Raw genomic sequence first — 15,956 nt, forward strand, 5'->3', positions numbered from 1 at the left:
AACTTTCCAAAGGACAAAAAAAAAACACAAAAGGGACCTAAATAAGTGAAATGCCGATCTACAGGAAAGCAAAGCACCCCTGAGAAGTTAAGAAGCCAAACAAAACAAGTGATGGTTTTGAACTTTTACATCTTGAGTATCATTCAAATTCTGTACCCGAGGTGAATTCAGATTACTAACATGTTCATGCTTCACAGCTAAGGCTGGCAAACATTGTCCTGTGATGTAAAATTAGAATTCTGATTAACCAAAAAGCTGCCAAAAAATGTGTCTGCTTCTTATGGAAAACTGTGATCTTTCTCTGCAAACTCCCAATCTTTCTAAATGAATATTTCCCATTTTTTTCCAAAAAATAGTCTGCTTTCCAACCAATTTTGTTAAAACATGGATCACTTTTACCTGAATCAGATTTCAAACTGAAAGCGTTTTCCTGATTATATCCCCTTTAAGTGGCCAAATTTAGTGTTAATACAAGGAGCAACAAGTTGCCTGCAGTAGCAATATCTCAACTGCTAGATTTGAACCATTAACTTCATTTCCAGAACACAATGATCCTCCTTGAGGTAGTTTCTGTCATGAGCTATTCTACAAATTATTTTCTAACATTTTTTTTAATGTACTGCACAAGAAAGAACTTACATCATCTTTCTCCTTCCACAGAGTCTCTTCAAAACATATCTATCAGTAATAAAACATCACTAATTGCTTTTTCTTTAGCTAAGTTTAGATGTTTGATTTCTCCTTATGTGTTCTTGTGTGATTACTGCTTACTACTATTCTTCATTTATACATCTATTCCTTTGAAAATTAAAATTTAATCACTAATTTCTATTAATGATATTCATACATTTTTTAGTTTCTCATCTCTATGGTGGGTTTAGATGCTTCTTAGAGAATTTTGTATTTTTTCTTCTCTATACCCACATTCTGTCTTATTTTTTCTCTGCTGAGAATTGATGCCTTTTGAGCTTTATTAATGCCACTCTGCTATTATACACACCACATATACTAAAAAGTTTTCTGATCAGGGACTTGTTAAAAATACAAGAAAACTGAGGATTTTAAAGAATTTTTGCATCAAATTACCCCTATTCTTGAGAGAATTAGAAATTTCTTGAGAAATACAGCCAGCCACTCCTTCAGACCACTTCTACTCTATGGCAAAGAGACATGCGTGTCTGCGTGTCTGCATGTCTCTCCAGGAGAGTATTTACTGGAAGCAGGCAGGATAAGGAATTAAAGTAGGGAATACATTAACTGCTGCCCCTCTGAATCCTGGTCCCCCACCAAAAAGGTGGCAAAAGCTTCACATACTTCTGCTTGCTGTGTGTTGAAAGGAAAAGCAGCTGCAATATTACACAGAAATTATTTAGTATATTACACAGAAACAAGGGATTGTGTCTCTATGTTCATGTTTTGTACTCCTCTTCTCTTGGAGCCACTTTTTTATGATGACAAGAGAAGGTACGTCCCTATTATATGTTCCAGTACTCCATTAATGTTTGGGGTTTTTTTTTAATTATTGGGATACAATATACATGTTTTTTCTGACTTTGACATCCAAAGGACAGTCAAGTAAAAACTCCTGAGCGGAAATCCTATGATGAGTCTAACCTCTTTCACTTCCAAGTACAAAACTGCTACGGACTTGAGATCAAAGTGAGGCCCCGTGTCTATGTTGAGAGCACTGTGTTTATTTTTATTAATTCAGATATTGCCATGACTTTAAATTATTCGCTATGTCCAGTTTTCCACTTGATCTTATTTATTTTTAGAGATGTCTCACCTGCTTGTTTGATACCAACAGGCATAAATTGTAACTAAGGAACATATTAGGAAAAAAATATTCACAAGGTGTTCAAAGACTGGAACATGCGCAGAGTGAAGCAGAAATTAAATCTCCAACCTTACAGATATTGAAAAGATGACTGGGTACAACCCTGGCTACTCTGCTGTAGAATCTGGCCCTGCTTTGGGCAAAGAAGACTAGACTCTTGCTGGAGATTCTTTCCAACCCAGATTATTCTATGATTCTATGTTTTGTTATCCTGAACTGACTTTATGTGCTCTGTTTCAGAAGCTTTGTTCCTTACTGAATAAGGAATCAGGCTGACAGTTGCTTTTGTAGCTAAATATCTCTCCTATATGTTAATTCTACTATTTAATATATGAATTCCTTTTTACAAGAAAGCCTAGATAGCTTCTGTTATTCTGTCTTCCACAGAAGACTATCCACTGGGATCAACACAATCCAATTGCAGAACTTCTCATTCCTGTCTCTATTATGTAGCACATAGTGGCCTTTGGAACAAAATATAAACTGCTAGACATGTACAATGATAAAAGCATCCACTTCAGTTTATCCAAGAACAAGCAGATCTGTTATACTGACAAGCACTTGTCTTTTGTAAGGGTTCTGCCTAAGCACTGCAGGTGTGAATCGTTCCTATTCACATTATGTTCCTGCTGCTGCTTGAGCTTTGACTCCCTCTCCCTTCCTTCCCTGTGCCACCTATGCTGTACCTGGCAGACTCCTCTCCCTGACCCTTTTAGTAGAATGGAGAAAAGTTGAAGGAGAAAGCAGAAGATCACCAGGAGTCCCCAGTGTTTCAGCTCACGGCTGGAGGGCAGTTCCAGTAGCAGGGGAAATATCCTGCCCTGAGACCAAGAGGAGGCCATCCGTCAGTCTTCTAAATCACTGCTGGGTTGCAGACTGCAGATTTGCAGGGTTTCATCTCAGGCATTGAAAGAAAGGTGGATGGGTTGTGCAACATGTTATGACCCCCCTCTTTGCACTTATCTATCAAATACTGCATAGACAAGTGTTCTTATGAGAAGGCCATAAGCAGTTAGTTGTAGATGAAGCTCTCAATATCGGAGCTTAGTCATGCTGACTGGGCAAAGTAGACAGGATATTTGTGCTTCTCCCTAATAATCATCCTCTCCCAGTTTATCAAACCAACCTTTTATCGTTCGTCTCTCACACTTTTTTCCTATGAAAGTAATTTGCCAATAATTCACATACAACCTAAAATGAATACATGAGGTCAGTAATTAACTTCCATCCATGGAGCTACCCAACATGTGATATTTTCAGAGGTTTTTAAAGTTTCCTCTAAATGCAAGCCGAGTGTATTTGGGGAATGAGAGACGAAGAAATGTATATATATAGAGAGAGAGAGAAATACAGAGAAACTTACTTTCCAAGAAAAAGAACTTCTTGCAAAGGTTCACTTGCAGGGAATGCAAGAAATGCCTGTTCTTCTCCACATGGGTAAAAACTGGTGGAAAGGAGAGAAACAGAATTAGTAGGGCAGGAACATAGCTGGAAGTCTTTTCAGTCTGTTTCTCTGTAAGAGAGGAAAGCAGTCCAACTTCTGTAGTTTGGATAGAAATACCCATATGTTAAGATTTCTGTTTAGAGGAATATATTGGGTAAATCCCATTTACTAAAATTATTTCTGTAAAATAATCCAGAGTTATCTTTATAGATCTGTTGTTGATTTTAAGCCTCTTTCAATATTATGCACTAAACATTCTGAAGTGCGATCTCATCTAGCAACTACATATTCACAAATGTTAGCAATGCATTCAAAGAAACCCCAAGAGCAAAGCAGCTAACAAGATAAACTGTGCTTTGAAAGAAGAGTTTTAAAAACACATCAAGATACTTTCCTTCACAAATCTTACAGAAGCTCTTTGGTCATTTTTACTTTTCCAAACAACCTGCAGTCTCTTCTCCAGCACAGACCAGAAAGCAACCATCTCCTGTGGACCACTGCATTCACATTTGAGCAGCTTTGCTGCATTCTGACTCAGCAGGAAATGACCATCACACGAGGTTTTTCCAGCTTGTGCTAAGCACAATGCAAAAAAAAAAACCCAAAACTGCTTTACTAATGTGACATTTGAATAGACTACGCTCAAAGCGCCATCAGCTATCACATGTTCAACCTGTTTCATGCCACATTTCTGCTAACACTGGATGGGTTTTAACAATGGGCAATTCTCTGTCAACTCTAATCAATGTGAGATTTTGCACTAGAGTTACGGAATGTGACATACTGATCCACGCTTGGTTTACTGTCAGCTCTACAAACTGCTATGAAAAATGCCTCAATTCTTTTCACAAAAACATAGTTTTCCATGGGGCAGGTAATGAGCTTATTTCTTAAATAACTACGCACAAAAGAGAAACCCTGGAAATATACAGCAAATATACAGCAAACACTTGTGTATTATTGACTGCTTCTCAAAAGACTAATATGAAATAGAAATATTTCTATCAGAAGTTACTGTTATAATATTTAGTCCTTGCCTGATCTCCCTTAATCCTCTGCAATATTACAGAAAGACAAAATAGCTTTTCATATTCAAAGTGGAGTTCACGGGTCTCTGATCATTTAGTATGAAAAGTCATGTAATAGCAATGTGCCATCTTATATTGGAAAAATTACAAATCAGCAGTTACTGGTTTTTTTTATTTCCCCTCACCAGTAAGTAAGCAGGGATATTTTCATCAAACACAAAGTTCAGTTTATTCAGTATTGTGACACTGGCTCTTAGGGCACTTTCTATATCCTTTGCATGCGCATATTCACACCACCAGATTCCATTTCCTCTTAACAATAACCATTTGCAACACTTTTTTGTTATTCCAATAACTCACATTAGGTGTCAGGTAGTACCAGAAAACGATATGAATAAAAGCAAATGCCTTATTGAAACGTACTATCCGCAATTATTTTCTTTCTAGCTAAAGCTGCTACAGTCTCGATATGAATCTTAAAACTGACTGTGATGTAGAAAAAAAATGTTTTCTTAGTTAGACTTGTAGACACAAGCAAAATCGCTTCCAATATTTCTTAAGAATTTTCCCCTCATATATAATTCATGAACTATTTATATAGCAATATGCTGAATGACTACTTAATGTGACATACGGTTGTAGGTTGCTTTGTAGCTGTTTTAAGAATAAAGGGCAAAGGATCTGATCTCTTAAGAGCTGTCTTGATTTAAACAGACAATTACACTAAATCAATAAGTAAAAAGAAGTGTCTTGAAATTTTTATTTAAAATGATAACATAATTTTGGAAATAAGCTAGTTACACAGAATTCATTCCTTTTAAAATGATTTTTAATTGTTTCACAACCTGATTACTTGGGCTGTTTTAGCATTTTCTCTGGTACTGTTTTCTCACTGCCAATGGCTTTTCCTTCATGACTCTGAAACCAAGAAATTATCTACTCCAGTGAGAATATATTTTGCGATAGAACTCATGACCTTACTATTCTTTTAGCGAAAGGTTACGCATTCTCCTTTTTGGTAGAATGGGTGGTTTATGGCAAGTTTCTCAAATACTTAGTTCTGCTTCTCTGCTTTAGTGCTTATGTCCTTTAGAAGCTCTTCTGAGAACTGAACAGATTTAAGACATGGATTCTAGAATACGAATTCGAAAAGATACAAAACTATAAATAAATAAAAATCTTCTCAGTGCTTCTTAATACAAGCATAAATGTTTACTCATATGACCTACAGACATGTCTAGCATTTTTCTTTAAATTAGGCATTATTAAAAGCCAATATGAATTTCAGAATACATGAAGATAACACTATAGAAGTTTACTTCCATTTTTGTTTACTATTGTGTGCCTGAATTAAAGTAAGCAATTAAAATAAATCCAGAAATACAAGAAAATAACTTTTTCTTTTTTAATAAAAAAAGTCTGTTGTAGTGGAAGTTATTAAGTAACATACACAAAATGTAAAATCCCCAAAATATGACAGAATTCTTTTTCTTTGGACATATTTTCTATGTTATATAATTTGGGAGGGACCAGGTGAGACAAAAAATACAGAAAAATAATCTTGATTACATCTTTCAGTGAGAAATTTCTCTTCACACAGGAGAATAATTCATTATAATAATTTCCAATTAACCTTCAACATAAGATTAAAATAGAAAGCAAGTATTGCATTATACTTGTCCTAATGGAGCTGAAAATAATCCCAGAATAGACTTGAAATGAAGATGTACTTGCTTTTTCTATTGTCATTAAAAGCAGTCTGCCTAATACTTTAGTATGTTTAACTTGGCTCATTCAGTTTCAGACATTTCTGGGGATATGAACAGGTATAAAGACTTTACAATATTTTCTATTTTATCTTAATAGGGTAGTGAACACAGGTGGAAGATTATACAGGGCAGGACTGATACTGAAGTATTCAGTACTGATGTTGCAGATAGACCCAATAGCTTGAAAAGAAAAGGAGGATGTCTGAGGAAACAATACTTTATCCTGGATATACTAAGCTGTAATTTTAGTATTTAATTTAGTTCACCTAAAGCACATCTAAAAATAGTACTGCTGGGATCAAAATTATTTTTATTTTGCCAATATAGCAATAGTTGGCATAAATTCCCTCCTCACTCAACATTTTTATATATGACTAGAATTACAATGATGTAACTGAAAAAAAAAAGGTTGCATAAAAATCTTATTGATATATTGAAAAAATGAGTAAACAAAAAACCCCCAGCTGTTATGGAAAGAATATTAGTAGATCTTCTTGACATGTGGTAAAGCTAAATTGTATGTCTTCAACCGCATTCATGGAAACTGAGAGATTCCAACAGAGAAGTGTCAGTAAGGGGACATTAACTGTGACTGTAACATGTTTTGCTCTCTTACAAAATACTTGCAGGAAAAAGTCCATTTGACCTGATTTATACATAAGGGAAATAATTTTAGAACTGTACCAAATTTGTTTTTAACGACATACTTTATTTTCAAGCACTTGTTATTATCACCCTGCACCAGTCTTATTTTTAGCTAACTTAAGAATCGTTTTTCTTTGGCAATGAATGGTCCCTCAAATAATAAGACAAAACCACTTCATGTTAGGTTTATATACTAACTGTAAGCAAACTACAGTCTATAATCTTCATGGTCTTAAGAAAAATACAGAAGAAAATGATCTATTAGTTTTGGGGTTTTTTTTTAGCGTTTCTGCTGAAAATGAAGCAGCACCACTTTAATTCCACAGGAAGCATCACACAACTCTGCTTCCATCTAGCAGGGCTTCACAGTTGCATGGCAGCTACATGCAAACAAACTACAAAACTACAAAGAACATCTTCGTATGCACCCCTTATTCTAGACACAGGTACATGAAATGAAACTGTGTGTTTAAGAAGTGTATGAAAGTAGTTAAATTGTGTCAGATTATATGCACAGCTTTCATTTTATGCCATTAAGGAATACAGGAATCCTCTTAACCAAGAGCAGTATCAGACTGGATGTATCTTTTTATCTACTATGAATGATCTGGGGCTGTCAGAGCTCCATGGAGTGCCACCACCAGCCTCAGAATCATTGGAGTGTTCTGCTCATGAGTTTTGCTCAGCTCAGATTAATGCTTATATAGGACTTAAACTTCAGGGAGACAGATATGAACTGCTCTGCTTTTAACAAGCTATTTAGCAGTGAAATGTGGCATATTTTTTTTTTTACGCATTATGAACTGTCAGAGAAAGAGCTTAAGTACTACTGGATGGAGTATTTCAAGCTAAGGACAGAACCTTCATGGGCTGAGATGCTGTATACAGCAATATAGAGACTACATTCTGTAAGAAACCACACTGGTACGATTGCTCTCCCAAGAACAATCCTCTCCAATGGTAGTCTCAATGTCCCCCTGAGAATTAAGGTTTGAAGTGCGAGCCCTCACCAGACCTCAAACTTCAAGTCAAATTTTCCTCAGTGGGCAGAAAAACAATTGGCTCTACTTACTATGTATATGTCATCCCATCCTACATCATTCCTAAAGTACACAGGAATCTGCTGCTGCTGAGCTAAAATATTATATCCTCCGGGTATTTCTGAAGGCATAATGGTCACTAGAGGCTGCCCCGAGACTAGTGCTACTTCTGGGCACATGTTCAGGCCTGAAGCACCCTTCAGACTGGATAAGAAGAGCAGGAAAAAGCAGTCAATTTGCCCATAACATGTATCAAAATCCAGTTCAAAATGCAGTGTATCTTCCTCACAAGTGTTTCTGATGGAAATATTCTCCCACAACAGCAGCTAATCCAATCAAGTCTAAATCTGATCAATATGAACCTGCAAAAAATTGGAAAATCTGCACAGTTAGAAAATGTGTTTCAGCAAGAGTTGCCTGTTTCTATTTTGGGACAAGGACAACCTCGATTTTCCAAATTTTCCATCATCCAAAAGAGTTACACTGGTGAAGTCCTACAAACTCAGTGGAGGGTATGAGATTGTCTTTGCTTTGAGCGGAGCTACAGCATTTTGATGCCATTTGTAACCACAACAACTGAAGGGTTAAACTAAACCAAAATGTTTCAAGTGTGCCAGTTGAGCATATTCAAAATACAAAATCCAAGAGAGGAAAGCATTGCTTCAGAAACTTTTGAAGTAATCAAGGCATATTCAGAAACACAACTTGTGTATTAAACTAATTAGAAAGAAAGGAAAAAACAATCACCACGAAACAGAAAGAAAGAACATAAAATGGAATTCTAAAGGATTAAAAAGCAATACATAGGTCCATAGAGAGTTATTACACTTGCCTATTTACCTGGTTTAGTGCAAATTAGTAACTGAAACCAGGTATTGGTATTTTCTTAACTGGTAATAATGAATGCAGATTTCAGTTAAAGTGTTTTGCAACACACAATAAAAGGCTAGAAAAACTAGAAAATGTAACACCAACAAGTTCTGAATTTCATTTAATGTAATATAAAAATCAACACAGCAGCTTTTCAGTAAGTATTCCAAAGGACAACAGGTTTTCTAGACAGTATCACAAATGAGCAGCTTGGATGAAGCTTATAGAATAAAGCAGGAAATGAAAAACAATTTTTGCCTTCTACTAACTAATACTTCTTGATAGAACAGAAACATAACCCAGAGCATCTTAAAATACCAGATGTTCTGAACAACAGTTTTCTCTTAAGTATTTTAAATAAGGAATCTCCTCTGCTTTTACTTAAGCAAGTGAATAGGAGGTTTCTGAATGTTCTACTACGTAAGCCTCTGTTTCAAAAAAGGCAATCAGAGAGATGTGTAAGTGACTTTATTTACTAGACATGAGTGGACAGCACATATTCCACTATGTCTTCATTTCCAGTGTGCTGAATGCATACAATTTGCAAAGAACAGGCGATCTATGAAAAAAAACAAAAAACAACAAACCCCCACCTGTAGAAACATAGTATTGATTTGGAACCCAAGAAGCATTAGATTTTATTTATGCTGTTACTTTTGCATGGAAAGCTCCACGAATGAAGTATAGGTAGAGTGTACTGCTGTTTGTTAGCCTACTAGACCACAGTTTATAAAATTACAAGTATTGCATTAATAATCAGTGCAAAAGGCAGCATTGCATCCACTGTGAATCTGACTTTTTCACATCTCTGCAAACACAGACCCATAATTTGCAGCAAGTTAAAATATACCTTTTTCCTTAGGCTTGGCTTCTTGACAGAAGGAGCTCTGTGAAATTGAATAAAATCCAGTTCTAGTGTCTCCTCTAGAGTCAAATGATTACAGTATTACTTGAGGACTTCTGAGCCATATTTATCCTTCTCTGCTTCTGGAAGACTCTCTCAGAAAGTGCACCAAAGAAAATCCACCCTGAAAGGCATTTCCCATTAACTGTGGTGAATATATTTTGCAACAGCAAGCACATCTAACTTCAAACTGCAGCGCTGTGTTGATAGTAAATGAGCCAGATCTGGTACTGGAAGCAACCTAGCTGTAATAACATGTAGTTCAGGATGAGCTAAGTTAATCCGGTTTGTAGAAGATTCAGCCAAAACTTACGTACCATTTCCCACTTCATCATTCTATGCTAATATGCTGAGGTTTGTCTTCAACCCGTGCCAATATATATTGCTTATCTGTAAGCTGTCACTATGCTGGGTGTTAAGCTACAGAAGACTGCATTCTGAAATGTGATAGGAGATATCCTAGAAGACAGAAAAAGTTTTACCTTTCATTCTCAGAGTTTCCAAACTTAGATATGTCTCAGTTTGAAAAGGGTATCTCAGAGGATGAGTAACCATGGAAAACGGAGACTTTCATCTCCACTTACTCAAAACTTTACACAAATGTTGCTGTTCACATCATGTCTGGCTGTGTTCCTCCTTACAGATGCCATCTCAAGTTTTGTCATGCCCATTAACATCTTGTGCGTTTGAAGCAAAAAGGCTTGCAGTAGCAAGCTTGGAAAACTTTAACTTTCATGCCTTTTCCCTGAGAGACTCCTGTTTCTGAATGCCCACCACAGAACACTGCTATATGAACAGATCATAAGACAAAGGTGGACTGAGGGAGAAACAGCTACACCAACAGTGAATTTTATGTTAAGCATATTCACCAGACCGAGTGACTGCTGCAAAAAGCCAGCCACACATCACACAGCTAAGGCCAGTTTTATATATCAGATCAAGTCAAATGAGCAAACTATAAGCACGGAATTCAAACAAAAGTTTCCAGATTGCAGATTAGTTGAATATACTAACAGTTATTGCTTTAAACAAACAAACAAATTCTAAATACACACCTAAGGTTCATTGTTGATGACAAACCTGCTTTCTTGTAACAAATGCAGTGCATGTATTCAGATAAATGAGAGCTACCTGTGTAGTCCTACTGGACCGAATAAGGGCATCTGAGAAAGGACTGCCAGAACATGCCTGCTGCTTGGTGAAATTCTTTTGACCAAATGATACAGAGTGAAATTTCTGACTTACTTCAGCCAGTCTTAGTGGCGATTTTGCCCTTATTGATGAGTCACTCTATTTCTACAGCAAAAGGTGATAGGATATCACGCCACCTATGCCTAAACCTTTAGCTTTCAATGATCCCACTCAAATGCACAAAATTAAAAGCTCTGTACAGTGTTTTCAGTGATGCAATTTATTATATAGTACAGCAATAAAGGTATTCTTTACTTTTAGGCCAGCGTGGTTAAAAGCCTTTTGATTAGCAGAACAGCAACAGGGCATATTGATAATTCATTCAACAAAATACTGTAAGCTAGATCCTCTTGTGTAAATCAAGAGTGATTCAACTAAAAGAGATGCAACACTTGACAATATAATGTGAGCAAATCACATAGGCTTTTGTTAAAAAAAGCCCTTTCTTTTGGAAAAAAATGCCTTCTTCCTGTTGCTTTCCATATGGTAGCCTGTAGTTCTAAAGATGTGTTAAGAAAAACTTAAGGGATTTGTTCATCAAATTTACTCACCAAGGTTAGCTTGGAAAATGATAGTAAATATTAACTCTTGGATGCAAATATTTTGTTAGGATATATGTGCAGGCCTTTCTCAGGCAAAATTCCTATTTATTGGGGTAACAGAAAAAAAGCTGATAGAATTAAGTACTAGAAGAATACTGTATGTTTTTCATAGAATCATAGAATGATTTGGGTTGGAAGGGACCTTAAAGATCATCTAGTTCTAACACCCCCCTTTCCACAGGTTGCTCAGAGCCCCATCCAACCTGGCCTTGAACTTCCAAGGATGGGGCAGCCACGGCTTCTATGGGCAGGCAACCTGTTCCAGTGACTCACCATCCTCACAGTAGAGAATTTCTTCCTAATATCTAATCGAAATCTCCCCTCTTCCAGTTTAAAGCCATTCCCCCTCGTCCTGCCACTATATGCCCTTGTAAAAAGTTCCTCTCCAGCTTTCCTGTAGGCCCCCTTTAGGTGCTGGAAAGCTGCTATAAGGTGTCCCCTGAGCTTTCTCTTCTCCAGGCTGAACAAGGCCAGCTCTCTCAGCCTGTTTCCACAGGAGAGGTGCACCAGCCCTCTGATAATCTTTGTGATCCTCCTCTGAACTCACTGCAAAAGGTGCACGTCCTTCTTGTGCTGGGGGCCCCAGAGCTGGATGCAGTACTGAAGGTGGCATCTCACAAGAGTGGAGAAGAGGGGAATGATCACCTCTCTTAACCTGCTGGGCATGCTCCTTTGGATGCAGCCCAGGATATGGCTGGCTTTTCTGGCTGCAAGTGCACCCTGCCAGCTCATGCTGACCTTCTTGTCATAGACTCATAGAAGTACAGAAGAGTTAGAGTTGGAAAGGACCTTAAGATCACCTAGTTCCAATGTTGGCTGTCAACCAACAACTCTCAAGCCTGTGAAGGCTTTTTGGATATCATCCTTTTGGATAGCATCGCTTCCCTCGAGCATGTCAACTACACCACACAGCTTGATGTCGTCAGCAAACTTGCTGAGGATGCATCCGATCCCACTGACCATGGTACCAACAAAGACATTACACAATGCCAGTCCCTATACCAACCCCTGAGGAACACTATTCATCACCGGTCTCCACTTGTCTTGGTTACTGTTTCATAGAACAAAATCCTTTGTGAAATTTATACAGCTTGTTACCAGCCCATTTATTTAGCTCTTAACTGTGCAAGCCCTGCTGAGGCAAAAGTCAGACTGAATTGACTAGGAGAATGACACAAACAACCGTTTAATTTCTACTTGGCTCTGTGTCATGGTTTAAACCCTAGCCAGACAGCTTGTTCACTCACTCCCAGTGAGTGGTGCCAGGCTGAGAGCAATCGAGCCCCCCCCCCCCCCCCCCGGGGCTCTCCCCTTCCCTGCTCCCAGAGGAACAGGGAGGAGGATCAAAAGAGTGCAACTCCCTCGGGTTGAGACAAGAACAGTCCAGCAACCAATGTACAACACAAATCACCACCACTACCACCAATGATAAGAGAAAATAACGAGTCCCACCCGGAAGCCCGTGTCCTTCTGGGTAACTCCCAGTTACCCCCCACCCCGGGCATGACGTGCTGTGGTATGGAATACCTCCCCGGCTAGCCCGGGTCAGGAGCCCCGTCTCTGCTTCCTCCCGGCTTCCCCTCCTCCCTGGCAGAGCATGAGCCTCACAAAGTCCTTGGTCAGGGTAAACATCACTTAGCAACAACTGAAAACATCGGCATCACCAGCACTGTTCCCAGGCTGGAAGTCAAAACACAGCACTGCATCAGCTACCACGAAGGAGAAACATGACTGCTACTGCTGAACCCAGGACACTCTGTTATTGAAAAAAAGTTGTGTTTTCTTAATTGTCACATTATTAAATCTTGGAAACAACTGTACTTTACAATACATGACTCCAACCAGGGAATATCATCAGTAAAAAACTATGATGGCATCTAGCAATTCATAAAAACTGCAGGATACTGCTCCATATCCAAAAAGATAGGCTTATTTTAATACACTGGGTTGTGCAGAAAGGAGCAGACAAGATCTCAAGGACAGTGTTTATGAGTACATGAATTGTGGCAGCCCCACTGGCAGGATATCAAGTCTGAAGGACTTACTGATCGAACATTATGTGAATGAAGTATTTGATACACTCACACAGACTTAGTATCATGTCTAAATGAGACATTACAGCCTCGGATGTGTCTCATATTCTCTGAGTATACCAGGTGGAACCTCTGGCTTATTACACCAGTGGTTCTGAAACAGCTTTAGATTCCCCTCACCATCAATAACAATCCTTAACCATTTCACATGGTAAGATTTTAACTTAGCTACGCATAAAATGCAACCAGAGCACTCTGCATTACAATTGTCTTTAAAGACTACAAGACATCTTGCAGTGACACCTTAATAACAACATCATTAAGCACTAGATCTAAATGGAACAAAAATGGACCTCCACAGTAAATGCCCACTATCTTTTCCTAGAACTCCGCAGTGAATCTTGCTATTGGTTATACCTGTGCAAAGCCACCGAGCTGAGTTCCATTGACTTACTGATGCTGCATGAATGTAACTGAGCACAGAATACAATTTACAAGATTGCTACCTCAGAGTTTTGGGATCCTTACAGAACAGAGTTTTGAATCAGAGAAAAGAGAGAGCAGTGACTATGATGAATCTCAGAGAGTTTTATGTATGGAGTGGACAGAGGGAATATTTAGGAAAACCAGCTTCTGAATTGGCACTCTAGGGAACACATCAGAAAGCACATACATGGGGAGAAGGTTTGAATGTAATAAAGCCAAGTTTGAGTTGATACACAACGTGAATTTAGAGAGAGTTTCAAAGATGCAGAATTACATGATTTAGGAAGACAGGCAAGAAAGATACAAGATGTTTAGATAAGGGGAAAGGAAGCAACAGAAATGCCAAGTCAGCTAGGAAAGAGTAGATTACGTATTACAAGTTACAGAATCAAAGTAACAGAGTATTAAGGCATAGGCAGAGGTGACAGGTGAGGAAAAATTTGTGTTTTATACCAGAATAGATGATAGGAAAATTCGGTACTAATCTGAATATGAAAAGAAATGGAGAAATCAGACATGACTTCTGGTGCTCACCACACTGATGAGAATGAACATGGTAAACAGTAACAGAATTATAAAGCAGGAGAGGATGTAGGTAGAAAATGTGGAATTCATTTTGATACTGGAAATACAAGTAAAATAGCTACAGTGAAATTTTAGAGAACCACCCAGAGCAGAATTCAGGAGCAAACTGCTTTATTTTGCTCTATAACCAAATTCTCTCACTACCAAGAACAATCAGAAGTGTTAGTAGATACTAAAAAAAAAAACAACCCTCAAACAAACAAACAAAACACACCAGAAAACAAACAAACAAAAAACCATAACCCCCCAAACCATCTAAACAGTAAAAAATAAACAAAAAGAAACACTACAGGAAAGACTGGGGAGGGAAAAGAGGGATGCAGGGAAGAGATGCATTCACAATATTTACTTCCTGAGTTGTCAGACCACAAACATGATAAATGACTCTGTCTTTTAACAGGAAATTCTATTAAAGGCTGAACAAGGTGTGGATGATGGGGTTCTAGCAGACCCTTTAGTATTTTTGGAGAATCAGTACTTTCTCAGACAACAAGCAAACCAAGAAGCACAACTCCTGGTCTGTGATGGAGCTGACAGACATGCATGATTTAGAACAACATGGTTCCATTCTGTATGCACAGCAATGTTAAGAGTACTAGGAATGAGAGAGATTATTTGTGGGTCCAGCCTCATACAATCAGCTCAGCACAGTGAAGAACATGACAAGATGAGGTCTGCAAACTGGGGAGTTCAGTATGGGCACTGTATTTTTTTTTAAGTGGACACAATGATCCTCATTGTTTGTGTTTGATCTTGTCTCAGACAACAACTGAGATGACAATTCAATCTCGGCTCTCTGAATTTCAGAGGTTTACAGCCTTCTGATCAAAAGGATCCACTGAATGGAACTTTTTCAAGTACAAGATTATTTAACAGATAGTCTGAATCACCGCTCTTGTGAATATGAAATTAACTTTTATGCTCTGAAAATGCCTGGGGGAGAGTGGGGGCTTGCGTGGTGGCTTGGTGTTTTGGTTTGCTCTTTTTTGTTTGGTTGGTTAGTTGTTTTTTTGTTTTGGTTTAGTTGGTTGGTTTTGTTGGTTTTTGTTTTCCCTTGTATTTGGGTGACTAAAATCCATTTAAAAAAAATATAACAAAACAAAAAAAAAACTAATCCTTACCTGTGAGGACATGGGTAGTTGGAAGAAATGCAGACAAAAATGTAAGATTTAAGTAAGGACCATAAAACTGTACTAATCTTACCTCCTGTGCAGTGGAGATCATGGAACATAATCCACTAATTCCTGCATTCAAGTGGCAAAATCACAGAGTAATTTGGATTGGAAGGAACCTCTGGAGGTCATTTGCTTCAAACTTTATTTCCTGAAAAGTCTAGAAAACAATATTGCAACACTGAGTACCAATAGTTTAGTACAGCTCAATGAGCAAGAGTGCTGGTATCACTGTAACCTATGTACTCACAAGCATCACGGCATATGTAGCCAAATAGTCTATCTAGCATTCATACTGGAGATACATTCCTTTCAATGACAGGGTGGACAACGAATGTCGGCTATCCAGT

General features: G+C 37.9%; 1 protein-coding gene across 4 annotated transcripts in view; it reads right to left on the bottom strand.

The window, feature by feature from the left end:
• RNF182 (ring finger protein 182) overlaps window positions 1–15,956 on the bottom strand; it is a 31,962-nt gene that overhangs the window by 5,307 nt on the left and 10,699 nt on the right. The window contains exons 1-2 of one of the 4 annotated variants that reach the window (XM_057424375.1): window positions 9,484–11,289; window positions 3,201–3,281 (exon numbers count right to left, since the gene is read on the bottom strand). The exons of 1 other annotated variant lie outside the window; for it this stretch is intronic. The gene's annotated coding sequence lies outside the window, so the exon portion shown is untranslated. Of the gene's footprint in view, window positions 1–3,200; window positions 3,282–5,112; window positions 5,421–9,483; window positions 11,290–15,956 lie in introns of those variants that run through there. 2 more of the 4 variants (XM_057424376.1, XM_057424374.1) reach the window with 2 other exon arrangements.

This window comes from Pezoporus wallicus, unplaced genomic scaffold (assembly GCF_028554395.1).
Source record: "Pezoporus wallicus isolate ANWC-B61680 ecotype Strahan unplaced genomic scaffold, APGP_CSIRO_Pwel_v1 contig_5485, whole genome shotgun sequence".
Lineage (NCBI taxonomy): Eukaryota > Metazoa > Chordata > Aves > Psittaciformes > Psittacidae > Pezoporus > Pezoporus wallicus.